This window comes from Protopterus annectens, chromosome 1.part0, assembly GCF_019279795.1.
Source record: "Protopterus annectens isolate FY-2018-M chromosome 1.part0, PAN1.0, whole genome shotgun sequence".
Classification (NCBI taxonomy): Eukaryota; Metazoa; Chordata; order Ceratodontiformes; family Protopteridae; genus Protopterus; species Protopterus annectens.
In genome coordinates this window covers 820,457,155-820,471,665 of record NC_056725.1, presented here as the reverse complement: position 1 = coordinate 820,471,665, position 14,511 = coordinate 820,457,155, and the positions used below count along the sequence as shown (strand labels likewise).

Genomic DNA, 14,511 nt, shown 5'->3' with positions numbered 1-14,511 from the left:
AATTTTCATGTGTTCTGAAAGGTTTTGTCATTTTATTAATTTCTGGTTTATGTAAAACTAAAAAAAATATTGCCACACTAAATGTTTTTATTATGGTTATTTTTGTAAAATATTTGTAGATAGGACTATATGTTAAGGTTTGGCATGGCAAGATGAGGTTATTACACTGCAGTTGGTTTTAGTCTCCAGACTGAAATAACTTTTAAATGTGCTGCAGAATTCAAAATAAATCTGTTTATTAAAAATACACAAGCACTACACAAATAACCCCTTCTCAGATTCTGTCATCCGTACTTTACTAGGTTTGGAAATTTGTCTGGACAGTAGGTAGAGCCATGTAATGCTTTAGAAAATGTGTCCTACAATATGCTTCATTTCTTAAGAGGAGTAGTTCCCCTTAGTTTACTTTGTAAAACAAGTTTAATAAGCTTGTCTAAACAGCAAATCTGAAGTAGGAATGTTCATTTGTCTGCAACCTGTGGGTTACGGATCCGATATCGGATCCGAGCCGGCAACTTGTTTCAAGCTAATGGATCCGAGCTCCTAGCCCCTCCCTTCACCCATAATGCCCTGCTAACCCTCCATCACCTCAGATCTAGTTTGCCACGCTTGTGATGGCTGGATCCTTTTCTTGAGCTCCAGATAAGTGACTAAAAAGTTAAATTTTTTCCGTCAGAAAACTCTCTTAGTTTAAATTAACATTTATAAAGTGTGTCTGAGTTAGGTTCCCTATTTTTTGTTTAATTAATACCCTCCCTTCGCTGGTCGCTAGTGTGTGAGTGTTTGCAGTGTGTCTTTTGGGGCCTGTGTGTGTGTGTAGTTGTTTTTTCTTTATTGTTAAAAAAAAAAAAAAAAAAAAAAAAAGGGAATGGCTGAGGCCCCAAAAGCCATATTTTCTAAATGTACCGAGTGTGGCCATAAGCTCTCCCCGGCTGATGGCCACACTCGGTGTGTTCGGTGCCTTGGGTTTGAACACCTCACCTCGGGCTGTACTATCTGTGCAGCGTTCAACCCCAGGGCACTGAAAGAGCGGAGGTCGAAGCTGGTCCTGGCGGGACTTCTACCCCGGATTCGGGCCGCCTCCGCTTCCTCTGCTACTCCTGTGGCTCCATCACAGCCTGTGATGGTTGCCTCCTGCCCCTGCCTCTGACTGGGACTCAAACTCCCGCTAAAGTGTCGGAGGACAGGGAGGCCAGGAGGGAGAACGGAGGGAGAAGCACCTGCGGGCGGGCCGAGACCTCCGCTTCGCCCCGCCAGCTAAGCTGGCTTCTCCTCCATTGCTTCTAGGTCTCCTCCTCCTCGGCTCCGATCCCTTCTTTCTCCCGGGCCCGAGGAGGAGGAGACCCGATCTCCGTCGAGGTCATCGAGGCGGCATTCCAGGCCTGCCTCGGTGGCCTCTTCGAGATCTACATTCAGTTTATCTGATGCAGACTTGGACCGGATGATGCGAAGGTTCATCCAGGCCCAGCTGCAGATGGGAGTGCTCTTGCCTCCCCTCAGGGGAGAGCTCGACACCTTTTTTCCACCCAATTGCTCCTTCTCCGACCCGCTACCCGGGTTCGGAGCGCTCGGAGCCGAGCAGCCTTGGAGCCGGGGGTGGGTCGGCGCCGACAGTACTTGGTACTTCGGCTCCGACCCTACCCTCAAGTCTGTCTGATCCGACCTCTCGGAGCCGTGGTCCGAGCTTCGGATCCGTGGGATTCAGTGTGCCTTCGGCTCCGTCCAGGTTGAAGCACACTGGTCCCTCGGATCAGACTATCTCGGCGCCGGCTCCGATCCCTTCATCGGATCCGAGTGGGAGCAGACTTTCGGATCCATTAGAGAGTGGCTCTCCCTCGGCATTCGATGTTGTGGAGAGGGCTCTGTTGAGAGCATCCGGACCCCCGGTCCTTGCATCGACTCCTCCCTGCACTCCCTCTCTGCTGGGCCAGGCTTCCATCACCCAGCCAAAGGGACAGCCTGCTTCGATGTCACAGATAGTTCCATTGGAACAAGATGTCGCTGGCGAGGCCTCCTCGGACAGTCCCCCTGAGGAAGCTCCCCGCAAGCACAAGTGTAAAAGGAGGCACGTGGACTCCCCTGAGTCCTTAACCAAGGATACGGACTTGGAGGAAGGGGAAGGCTCCCCAAGATCACCCCCTGAGGATGTCTCCTTTGGAGACATCATGGAGATGCTAAGAATCAGAGGTGGGTGGTCTGCCCCCAAGTCTTCCTCTGACGAGTCCGTGTTTCTGGAGGCATTCGAGGCAGGCCCGTCTACCTCCTGGGTGTCCCCTTCAGCTGATCCCCTGGTGGACCTTATTACCACCAGGGCATGGAAGGATCCGGACACCGTGGAGCCAATACCCAAACGACCGGATAGGATTCTTAGCCCCCCCTTCAGACCGGTCTCATTGGAGTAAAGGCCCCCCTGTAGATGCCATGTTGACGGCGGCAGCCACAAAGAGGGAATTGGCTCAGGAGAGTCCCTCAGTCCATCCACCGAGCAGAGAGTCATGTTTGATGGATCGCTTAGGGAAGCGAGTCTTTAGTTCAGCGACCTTCTCAGTAAGGTCTCTGAACTATATGGCACATGTCATCAGGATGCAGCGGGATCTTATCAAAGAATACGCTGCATCCCCTGAGTCCATGTCTGAGGAGGATAAACAATTGTACTCCACCCGAATGGCCACTCTGAGATCTATTTCAAACACCTCTATGCGGCTATTGTCCCACGCCACAGAGGGAGCCGCTAGGGCCAGCGGAGCAGGCCTAGTCATCAGCCGCCAGGCCTGGCTCCGTCATTGCGACTTTACGGAGCCCTTTAAAGCGCCCTTCGAATGCCCCCTTTGATGGTTCTGCCCTTTTTGGCAAAACAGTTCGCGAGATGCTTGTCCAGAGCGAGAAGGACGGGAAGACGTCTGCCGTCGGAGTCCGCTTCTCTGCTCCCCAGCGGTCCTTTTCAAGGAACCAAAAGGGTCAGAAGAAGATGTGGTTCCGAAAATCACAACATTCCCAACCAGCTCCGGACAACTAGTCCTACGGTGGCAGAGGTGGACAGGGAGGACGTCGCCCTAGGGGCAGAGGGGCTCCGAGAAATTTCGGGTCCAGAGAACCTTTCTCTGAACGGCCCGCGCAGCAACCCTGAGGGGTGGCCCGGCTGCTCCACTCTGAAGGCAGTCTGGTGGCGTTTTTCGAAGCATCTAGCGGCATGGGAGTCCATCACAACAGACCGCTGGGTGCTTCGCATCCTATCCAGAGGGTACAAAATACCAATTCTCCATGTCCCCCAATCCAAGAACCTCCCCGATGTACCACCCGATCACAGGGAGGCCGCAGCCGCAGAAATACATCAGCTTCTAAGAAACCGAGCCAGCCAGCCCATCCCCAAGACCAGCTCGGATTAGGGTTCTACTCCAGGTTCTTTTGGTGCCAAAAGACGGGGATCTGAGACCCATCCTAGACCTTTCCGCTTGAACCTGTCAGTAACCAAGGAAAAATTCAATGGTCACTCTTCAATCTATCCTCCCCTTCTGAGGGAGAACGATTGGATGTGCTCTATAGACTTCAAGGATGCGATACCACATCTTAGCGGTCAAACGATCCAGTAGGTTCCTTCGCTCCCGGCTGGGAGCCAGTCACTACCAGTTCAGGGTCCTTCCCTTTGGCCTCACCACAGCCCCCCGGGCGTTCACCAAAGGGTTAGCAGTGATTGCGCCCACCTGAGACTCCAGGGAATTCAGGTCTTCGCACCTGGACGACTGGCTCCTGACCGCACCAACAAGGCATCTACTTTGCTCAGCCAGAGACTTTTCTCCATCTAGCCCCACAACTAGGCATTACTATCAATGTCGGCAAATCCCTACTGGCTCCAACACAGATCATAGAATTTATAGGTGCCAGAATAAATACCAGAGATTTGCGAGCCTTCCTAACTGCGGAGAGAATCAGAAATCTTCAACTCCATGTGCGGGCTATCCTTCTTTCAGAGGCTTCACCAGCAGAATTGATCCTGAGGGCACTAGGCTCCATGGCAGCAGCGATTACACTCCTTCCATGCTGCTTGAACATGTGAGTCCTGCAATGGACTCTGTTAGTGCAATGGTCCTTCCTATCCCTCCCTCTCCACCATCCCATTGCTATCAGCAAGGCTTGCAGAAGGGCGCTACTATGGTGGCTCCAAGCATCAAACTTCCATACGGGCCGACCCTTCTGCACCTCTCCCCCCATCGCCACGGTGACCACGGACGCTTCCCGCCTCGGGTGGGGGGCATTACTCAGGCAGGACAGTCCAAGGCACGTGGAACGATACAGAGACCTCCCTGCATATCAACGTTCTGGAGATGAGAGCGGTGCTGTTAGCATTGCAAGCACTTCAGAGCTTCCTCCCCGCAGGAACGATTGCAATTCACTCGGACAACATGTCAGTGGTCTGGTATGTCAACAAACAGGGGGGAACCAGATCTTATCCTCTTTGCCGCGAAGCCATGAGAGTGTGGGAATGGGCGATCTCCACCATCCGCTTTCTGATTGCAACGCACATTCCGGGGAGGACCAACATCCTAGCGGACAAGCTCAGCTGCACCCTTCTTACCCCCTACGAGTGGTCTCTCAATCCTCTAGTAGCGAAGCAGATATTCGCAACATGGGGGCAACCCTGCTGCGATCTTTTTGCATCTCCATCAAATGCCAAATGCGACAATTTCTTCGCTCTAATCCCCCCACCAGGGGAATCTCCAAGAGACGCTCTGGTGCATGCTTGGCCACCCGGTCTACTCTATGCCTATCCTCCTCTTCCAGTGATGTTACAACTGTTACAGAAAGCCTCGCGGTTGGGGAGCAAAATGATTCTCATTGCTCCATTCTGGCCTTGACAAATTTGGTTCCCTTACCTGTGGGTCTCACCTTGTGAATCACCCTTGGATTCTAGATCCCATCCGGGATCTCATCTCCCATCCGTTGGACTTGCCAACTCCAAACCTGGACAATCTGAAACTGACAGCTTGGTTGCTCCAGTTCCACTCCTAGTTAGGACTCCCGGTATCTCTTCACAAGTCAAAGCCATCCTTGTGGCAGCACATAAGCCCTCCACCAGGAAGGTATATCACAGCAAATGGAAACGTTTTTCCATCTGGGCAGAGCGCCGAGAGCTAGATCCCTTTACGGCTCCTCTTCCATCCATTTTAGACTTCCTAACTGAACTCTTTCAAGAAGGTGCTAGTTGTTCAACTGTCAAAGTGCAATTGGCAGCCATTTCTCATTATCATGTGGGACATGATACAGGACCCTCGATGTCAGCCAAATTGTGTAAAACCTTTCTCAAGGGTACCTTTTTACTTAGACCTCCTGTAAAAGAAGCCGTACCCCATGGGATCTTACTTTAGTTCTTCAAGCCTTGACTGCTCCACCCTTTGAACCCGCTGCTTCAGTGGACCTCAAATTCTTGTCATGGAAAACGGCATTCCTTGTAGCCATTACTTCAGCGAAAAGAGTGTCGGAACTTCCGGCTCTTTCTGTAAAACCTCCGTACCTGATTTTTCACCCTGATAGAGTGTACCTCAGGATCAATCCCTCCTTTCTTCCCAAGATAGCATCTGAAACCAACATAAACCAATCCATAAATTTACCGGTTTTCTTCCCTAAATATCAAAATAAGGGTGAATACAAGCTGCACTCATTGGATGTTCATAGGCAGCTTCGTTTTTATACCCATAGGACGGCTGGCCATAGACAATCCGACCAGCTGTTCGTTTCCTTTGCCAAATTTAACTTGGGGAAAGCTATCTCTAAAGTATCTTTATCTCGCTGGATTTCCCAATGTATCCTGCTAGCTTATCAAGCCTCTGGTAGACCCGCACCAGAAGGAGTTCATGCTCATTCCACTCGCTCCATTTCTACTTCTGCTGCTTTCAAGTCTAGAGTTCCTTTGGATGATATTTGTTCTGCAGCCACTTGGGCTTCATCTCATACCTTTATCAACCACTACAAGCTAGACCTTTTTTCTAGAGGAAGAGCATCCTTTGGCTCTGCGGTGCTTCGTAATATCCTTCCATGATGGCCACCTAGAGTGCAGGTAGCTGGGGACTCTGTCCCACAGGTTGCAGACAAATGAACATTCCTACTTCAGATTTAGAAGTTATGTACTCACCATAACGTTCCATCTGAGTAGGTAGTTCATTTGTCTGCAACCATCCCCCCCTCCTTCCCCCTGACCTTCTTTGGATCTATTAGTTTTTTAGATATCCTTTGTTGGATATATATTGAGAGGCAAACTCGATCTGAGGTCATGGAGGGTTAGCAGGGGATTATGGGTGAAGGGAGGGGCTAGGAGCTCGGATCCATTAGCTTGAAACAAGTTGCCGGCTCGGATCCGTAACCCACAGGTTGCAGACAAATGAACTACCTACTCAGATAGAACGTTATGGTGAGTACATAACTTCTAATTATTTGTCAGGGGAGGGTAACATTTGAGATCATGGTTTAGAAATGCATTGATACAGCATTTGAGATTAGGGTTGCACCATTTTTTTACCTGTGTATGCATTATTTTTGCAAGTGAAGTAGGCCTTCATTTTTTGTGGTAAGTGCTGTTATTATAACATGTTTCATCCATTAAGTTAGTCATTTCAGAACTTTGCCATTTTAAAGGGCATGGATGTTTGTGCTTGTATGGGCTACAGGAAATTTAAGTAATTGGCAGTTACTGTTGCATGTAAATAGGCATGCTACCTACTTTTCTGTGGTGATATTTCCTTCATCATTTTGTATTCCCTAGTTTCAGAAGTCCTACCTCTAAATGCATCATTTGATGGCGTCAGCATTGTTTATGTAGGACATACTACCACAGAAGATTCTCATCAACTAATAGTATGGTATTGAAGTCTAGCTATGACATGCTCTAACAGTAAAGCATATCAACATGACTGGCATGCAGCTGCATTGAGTGCAAGTTATGGTCAGTTTGGTGTGGCTGTTTTCTTTGCGATATAGTATGCCTGTTTGTTTTTTTAGCAATGTGTTGTTCTCTTGTCTTCATTCATAAATCACTTTGTGGCCCTCATTTATTGATGCCTGCTGATGTATGGATATTGTGTCACTCACCACAGTATTTCATTAGAAACAAAAATTTGTCACCCCATTCCCATAAAACATGCTGCTCAGCCCAGTATTCTAATGTTGGAATACTTAATTTATACATGCAGCCTTTTTTTCACAGTTTTCTGAAATTTTTGCAGTAAAAAAATGCCCCTGCTGACAACATAATTACAAGAGTAAGTGTCAAGAACTAAGCTGAATATAAAGAAGGTTTGCAGCATTAAGAAAACTGATTTATAGACGAAAGCACATTGTTTAGGGGAGCGCCCCCAAATATTTGCTGTTTGGAAGCATGATGCAGGTACCTTGCTCTGCCTTTCACTGCTTCCTGGGGAAAGGTAATGTCCCTGTTGTGCACAAGAAATGTCTTTGCAAGTCAGTGGAACTTGCGTTTATGCTGTGGCTTGGGAAAATCTGCCCCCTTTATTTTTTCCCTCCTTGTGTTTTACCTAAGGTGGTCACTACTGGCATTCTGCACCTTTTACAAATGGGTTTTGGCATTCTGTTTAGCATGTGATTGAAAGTAACTAATATGCTCTAGCAGTTCTGTGCTAATGCTGGTGCAGAGTCCATATTAATGCTTTTTTGACAAATACCTTTTCTTATTTTCATGCTGTCTGGCCACCTTGTTTACATTGTGTGTTATTTCCCTTACAAAGAGAATTTCAAGAAATGGTCTAAAGGGCACCAGGTGGGTTAACCAGCATTCTTATTCCTTGGCTGTGGCAAATTCTGTAGCTGTGGATCCCTTTATGAGACTGAAGGTGTTGATATATGTTTCTCTGCTAGGTCTCTTCTTGGGAACCCTCCCCAGGAAAAGCCATCAGGCTCATGCAGTCCACAAATCTCTTTCCCCTGTCAGTAAACATGCTATTGCTTGTTTTAGCAGTCAGAAAGAACCAGAAGATTTTTTTCATGTTTCACTGTTGTAGTCATCACATTTGGGTTATCCCTGCCTGGGCAGCCCTCGGCCTGCCCGAATACCAGAGACTTAGTATTTCTGTGTCTGTTGCTGTCACTTGAGGACTGACGTCAGGTCGTCAGTAGTATAAAGTAAGGCAGTCGACGCCATTACATCATTCTTTCTTGCCGTGGAGGCCGAAGCAGAAGCAGTTCACACGAGTGCCAGTTGGCCGCTACCTGAGTTTTCATCTACCGAATTGAAGTTTAAGTCTTCTAAAGCTAAGTACCCTGTTGGGAATCCTTTTTTCTGGCACTAACCGATGTCAGAAAAAGTTAATTGTCGCGCCTGTGGAAAACAAATACCACACAGAGACTTCCACTCTTACTACTTCACTTGTTTAGGCCCAGACCACAACATCCCTCATCGCTTCTGTGCTTTGTTCAGTGCCAGAACTATCAATCGTCGGGCCCTTATTGTAGCCAGATATTTTCGCTTACAGTCCTCAATATCCGATGTGGCTTCAGTAAGCCATCCAACAGCAGATATTCTGAAAAAAAGTTAAGATAAAGACAGACCGCATAGGTCCAAATCTACCGACGATGCTTCCATTAAGTTAGTATTCAGTTCTCCGGTACGCAGTGAGGCACTTTTGCAGCCCCTGATGCCCGCTTCTCTTGATTCACAGGCAGCTACTGAGACCCTTTCGGAGTCCGGTATGCCACAAAACTCTTTGACTAAGTATCCTGCAGTTGTCTCAACCTTGGATGGGTCCGGAGCCGCTGAGCAGGCACTAGCTTCCAAGGAAGTCCTTCACACTACCGAATCTCGACACAAACCGATGTCTTTCGTGACTACAGTTCTTTCTAAAACTACCAAGTTTCTTAGGCCCAGAGTATGAACCACACCCAAGAAACAGACAACCCACTCTCGGGCGCCTGCTACTTTGCCTCCGTCTCAAATGCTTAAAATGGCGGAAGACCCTATCATGCTGATCAGGGGAAGCCAAACTACACCCCTCCAAAAGGAAAAGAGATCTGTCCCCTGTAGATGTTCTTCCTGTTTCACTGTTGCAGTCATCACACTTGGGTCATCTGCGTGCAGGTAGCCCTCAGTTGGCCCGAATACCAGAGTCTTAGTATTTCTGCGTCGGATGCTGTCGCTTCTTCCATGACATCAGGGGTATAAAAACCGGCAGCCAATGCCGTTACATCAGTCTATCTTGCCGAGGAGGAGCCCGAAGCAGAAGTAGTTTGCAAGTGCCGGTCGGCCGCTACCTGAAATTTTCGTTTTTCGATTTGATAATCCTGAAGTCTTCTAAAGCTAAATACCCCATTGGGGATCCTTTTTTCTTGCTTGTCTTGCCTGTGGAAAGCAAATACCTCACAGAGATTTTCATTCTTACTGCGTCACCTGTTTAGGCCCAGACCATGATGTCCATCGCTATCTGTTTTGTGCCTTGTTTAACACCCGAACCATTTGTAGTCTGGCTATTTTTGTTGCTAAATTCTTTTGCTGTCTATCTCCGTATTTTGAAATGGCTTCGGTAAGACATCCGACTACCGATCTTCCTAAAAAACGTAAGGATAAAGACAAGACAGACCCCATAGGTCCAAAACTGCCGACGACTCTTCCGTTAAGCTAGTCACCAGTCCGCCGGGACTCAGTGAGGTGACTTTGCAGCCCGATGCCTGCTTCAGTGGATTCGCAGGCCTCTGCTGAGACCCATTCTGCGTCCAGAATGCCACGAGATGCTTCTTGACTATGGAACCAGCGGATGTCTCTACCTTGGATGGGTCCGGAGCCGCTGGGCAGGCACTGGCTTCTGAGGGTGTTTTCTGACCTACCAATGTTCGAATCAAACCAACAACTTCTTTTTTAGCCAAAACTACCAAGTTTCTTAGGCCTAGAGTACGCACTATGCCAAGACAACCGACGTCCAAAGCGCATGCTCAGGCCCCCATGCCACAAAAACAAATGCTTAGAATGGCTGAAGACCTTATAATGCTAATTAGGGGAAGCCAGCCTTCCCCTGCTAAGAGACAAAGAATGCAGTTGCCTTCAGATTCTACAGACCAGGAGTCCGATGACTCTGACCTTTCTGATTATCAGGACATGCTCTTATCGGCCTTTGAGGATTCAGATGCAGAGGAATCCATTCCCTCTGCCTCCGCTCCAGAGGATTTCTCTTTTGGTGAAACCTTGCATACATTGAGAGCATTTCCATTGGGAATGCCAAGACTATCCCCAGTCCAAAAAGAGACTAATACCTCAGCACAGGCCTTTAGCTATTCCCCATGTCCTAGATGTTGTGGATGATGTTTTCTTGGAATCCAGTGTTACTCCAGACACCTTACCTCCAGCTACTAGGAAACCGGACAGGTACTACCAAGTACCTGCTTTCCCACAAGATGTTCTTCGTGTTTCACTGTTGCAGTCATCACATTTGGTTTATCTGCTTGCAGTAGCCCTCAGTTGACCTGATTATCAGAGTCTTGGGCCCTGCGTTGGTTGCTGTCTAATCTTCCATGACGTCAGGGTGTAAAGCATGCAGCCGACGCCATTACACCAGTCTTTCTTGCTGTGCAGTGCACGAAGCAGAAGCAGTTCACAAGTGCCAGTCAGCCGACTCCTGAAATTTTCGTTTTCAAGTTTGAAGTCTTCAACTAAGCTAAGTACCCCGTTGGGGATCCTTTTTCTTGCTCTAATCCGATGTCAGTAAAAGTTAACAATTGTATTTCTTGTGGAAGGCAAATACCTCATAAAGATTTTCATTCGTACTGCATTTCTTGCTTAGGCCCAGCCCACGACGTACCCCGCTGTCGGTTTTGTGCCTTATTCAAACCTCATACTATTCGTCGTTGGTTCATTTACACTTCTAAATATTTTGGTACTCTGTTCAATTATCCAGAAATGGCTTTAGTAAGCCACTCGACTACAGACATTCTGAAAAAACGCAATGGTAAAGACAGACCGCTTAGGTCCAAAGCTGCCGACGACACTTCTAAGTTAGTCGCCAGTTCTCAGTGAGGCACTTTCACAGCCCCTGATACCCGCTACTTCAGATCAGCAGACCTCTACTGAGATCCATTCGGAGTCCGGTATTCCGCGAGATGATTCAACTGTGGAACCTGCGGATGTCTCTACCTTGGATGGGTCCGGAGCCGCTATGCAGGCACCGGCTTCTGAGGGTGTATACAGGCCTACTGACTTGCATATTAAATGAACGCCATCTTCTTCTTCAAGGCCTCAAACTTGATCCATGCCTAGAAAACCGACGCCCATACCGCATGGTCAGGCCCCTATGCCTAAAAAACAAATAAGAATGGCTGAAGACCTTATTATTCCACTCCTTATTAAGCCATCCTTCCCCCTCTAAGAGACCTAGGACTGATTTTCCTTCTCATTCTTTTGATCAGGATTCTGAAATGTGTTTTCTCTGATGACCAGGAGTTGCCCTTATCTACCTATGAGGATTCTGATGCAGAGGACTCCATTCCCTCTGCTTCCCCTTCAGAGGATTTCTCTTTTGGTGAAGCCTTGCATAGTCTTAGGGAGCATTTTCACTGGGAAAGCCAGGATTACTCTGAATCCAATAAGAGGCTTAGGGAATTCTTACTCCTGCCTCAACACAGGCCTTTAGCTATCCCTCCTGTACTGGACATTGTAGATGATGCCTTCTTGAAATCTAGCCTGACCCCTGACTCTTTACCTCCTGCTCCCAGGAAACCTGATAGGTATTACAGGGTACCTGACTCTCTCAAGTTCCTCTTTAAAAATCCTACTGCGGATCCTGGGACCATTTCACAGGGACCCAAGAGCATTAAGGCTACTACTGCCAGAAGTCCTACCCCTTCTGATAGCGATACCAGGGCGCTGGATAGATGGCGTAAGAAGGTATACACTTTTTCAACCTTGGCCATTAAGGCCTTAAACTGCCGGTTTCATAGGTTGATACTAGGCTGTCTGCCCTAGGGCATTTATAAGCCTAGCCAGAGTGTGTTTGGCTTTTCGCCACCCTTTTAGATTAGTTGACTGTGCCTTTGTATAGTAGGTCACAAAAGAATAGCCCTTTTAAGTTTAGTTTACTGTGCCTCTGTCTAGTAGGGACACAGACGAGATCCTGGGGGTAAACCTACGATCTCACATCCATTCGTCAAGATTTCTCTTGAAGAGGGTCAGTGAGGGGCTCTGCCTAACATGGATTGGGATTTTGTTCCAGAGTGAGGGGAGCCTCTGGGATATGAATCTGTACCTCCAGCATGTCCTATTTATTTCTGTGCTGAGGTTTAGGTCCCTGGAGCGTGTAGCTTTAAGGGATTTGGATTTCCTGAGGTGGAGCATGTCCATTAATTCAGGGTTGGACATGGCTTTATACGTCAGGCACAGATCGCCTCTGAGTAGGCCGTAAGCAACTGAGTAGAACTGGAGTTTCTTTAGCCTAACTGATTAGGGTATCTGTTTGAGTCCCTTGATCCTCTTGGTGAGGTACTTTTGGGGTCTTTCCAGTTGCTGCAGGTGTCTGGTAAGGTACATCCCAAAAGGGGCATTGTATTCAATTATGGGCCTGATAAGTGACGAGTAGAGGGGCACAATGACCTCTCTTGATCTAGATGTGTGAACCCTTTCGTGATAAGGTGGGCTGTATAGAAGGTCTTTCTAACCACTTTGGCAACGTGATTGTTGGAGAGATTGCTATCTACTTGGGTCCCCAAATCCCTAATTACTTCTGTACTTAATGGATTACCACCTATGTGGTAATTTGTGGGTACTTTGTTTTTTCCAAAGGGGATGACTATGCACTTTTTGGCATTTAGTTTTAGGCCACGGCTCTGGCACCAGTTATATGTCTCTGTGAGACCCCTTTGGAGGATGCTTGTGTCAGTCGGCGAGTCGATTATAGCACCCAGTTTGCAGTCATCTGCGAACTTGGTCAGCCATAGTCCTCCTGTGTTAGCCTGTACCTCAGAAAAATATATACCGAACAAGAGAGGTCCCAGGACTGAGCCTTGTGGGACGCCACTTGTAACTGGTTTAGAGTCAGACATGGCACCTGCAATTCTGACCATGTGGGTTCTATCCCTGAGCCAGTTTGCAATCCATCTTGTGACATAGGGTTTGATATTTAAGCTGATGAGCTTATTTATGATTCCTGAGTGGGGTATTGTGTCGAAGGCTTTTGCGAGGTCCACCTAGGTAGGCTGTGTGGACTACCATCCCTTCATCTATGGCCTTGGTGACTGTTTCAAAGAAGTCGACCAGGTTCAAGAGGCAAGATCTCCCCTTAAAGCCGAACTGGGTAGGATCCAATGTTTGGAGGTTCACAATGTCTTTGTTTATGAGTTCCATGATGATACGCTCCATAGCTTTGCTGACCAGGCCAGTCAGGCTTATAGGGCGATAGTTCCCGGGGTCCGTTGTGGCACCACCTTTGTGGAGTGGGACCACTGTTGCTGTACGCCGTTCCTTGGGTACATATCCTGTAGTAAGGCTGCGATTGAACAGTGATTTTATGTGAGGGTTCAGTTCTTCTTGGAGCTCGTGTAAGACACAGCCTGGGGCACCGTCCGGTCCCATTGATGCTGTGTTTTATACTTTGGAGAGGGCAGCTCTCACCTGTGCATCTGTGATGTCAGGGAGGCTACACTCTGGATAGACAATTGCTCTTTTGGGGGGGAGAAGTTTGCACTGAGTCTGTTTGCCAGTATGTTGGCAATGTCTGTGGGTTCAGTGTATTTTTTGTCGTTTTGCACTAACTCCGAGCATATCTAGGAGTTGCCACCCAGGTTCCTGACAACTAAAGAAGGCCTTGTGATTATCTTTAGCATCTTGTGCAATTTTTCTTTCGAAGCTGGCCTTAGATGATTTTATGAGGGATCATAGTTTTTTGCTAGTACTGATCAGAGATGCCTTCCCTTTTTGGATGCTACCTTAAACCAAGACCGCCTGGTTGGCAACAAAGCAGAAGTAGTACTTAACAATATGGAGGAAAAAGCTAATTCTATGCAAACTGTTAAAGATTTCCAGCGCGTACTGCCTCCCAGATATAGTAGGCATTGGCCCTCTAAGAATTGGTCCTTTCCTGCCTCTTCCAGGCCTTCTCAGTCCAAACCCAAAACCAGCAGATCAGCCAGGTTTCATTCCCAAGGTACTTACAGGCCTAAGCAGTGGGGGGCTCCCGCTTCCAAAGCAGGGAGTAGTAAGACCCCCCCCCCCATGGTAAACTGTCTCAATGACTTAACTTTAAACCTTCGAAGCCCTGCTCAACTGACTGTTCATTTAGGGGGAAAGATTGTCCTGCATGCAAAAAATTGGGAACTCATTACCCAGGACCAAATGGGTTTTAAATATAGTTTCCCAAGGATACATATTCCACTTCCACTCCTTACCAACCCCAAATGGTTGGCCAGCCCTACCCCCAAATCAGTGGGCAGAGGCTCAAAAGCAAGTTCTCTCTCTTTTAAGCATCAGGGCTATTTAACCTGTCCCAGAAGCATGGGGGCAAGGTTTCTACTCAAGACCTTTCCTGGTATCCA

The 14,511-nt window shown here is 47.8% G+C and overlaps 1 protein-coding gene across 1 annotated transcript in view; it reads left to right on the top strand.

Annotated features, from left to right (window-relative positions):
• Positions 1 to 14,511, top strand: part of SCAF8 (SR-related CTD associated factor 8) — a 1,875,331-nt gene that overhangs the window by 373,161 nt on the left and 1,487,659 nt on the right. The window lies entirely within an intron of this gene.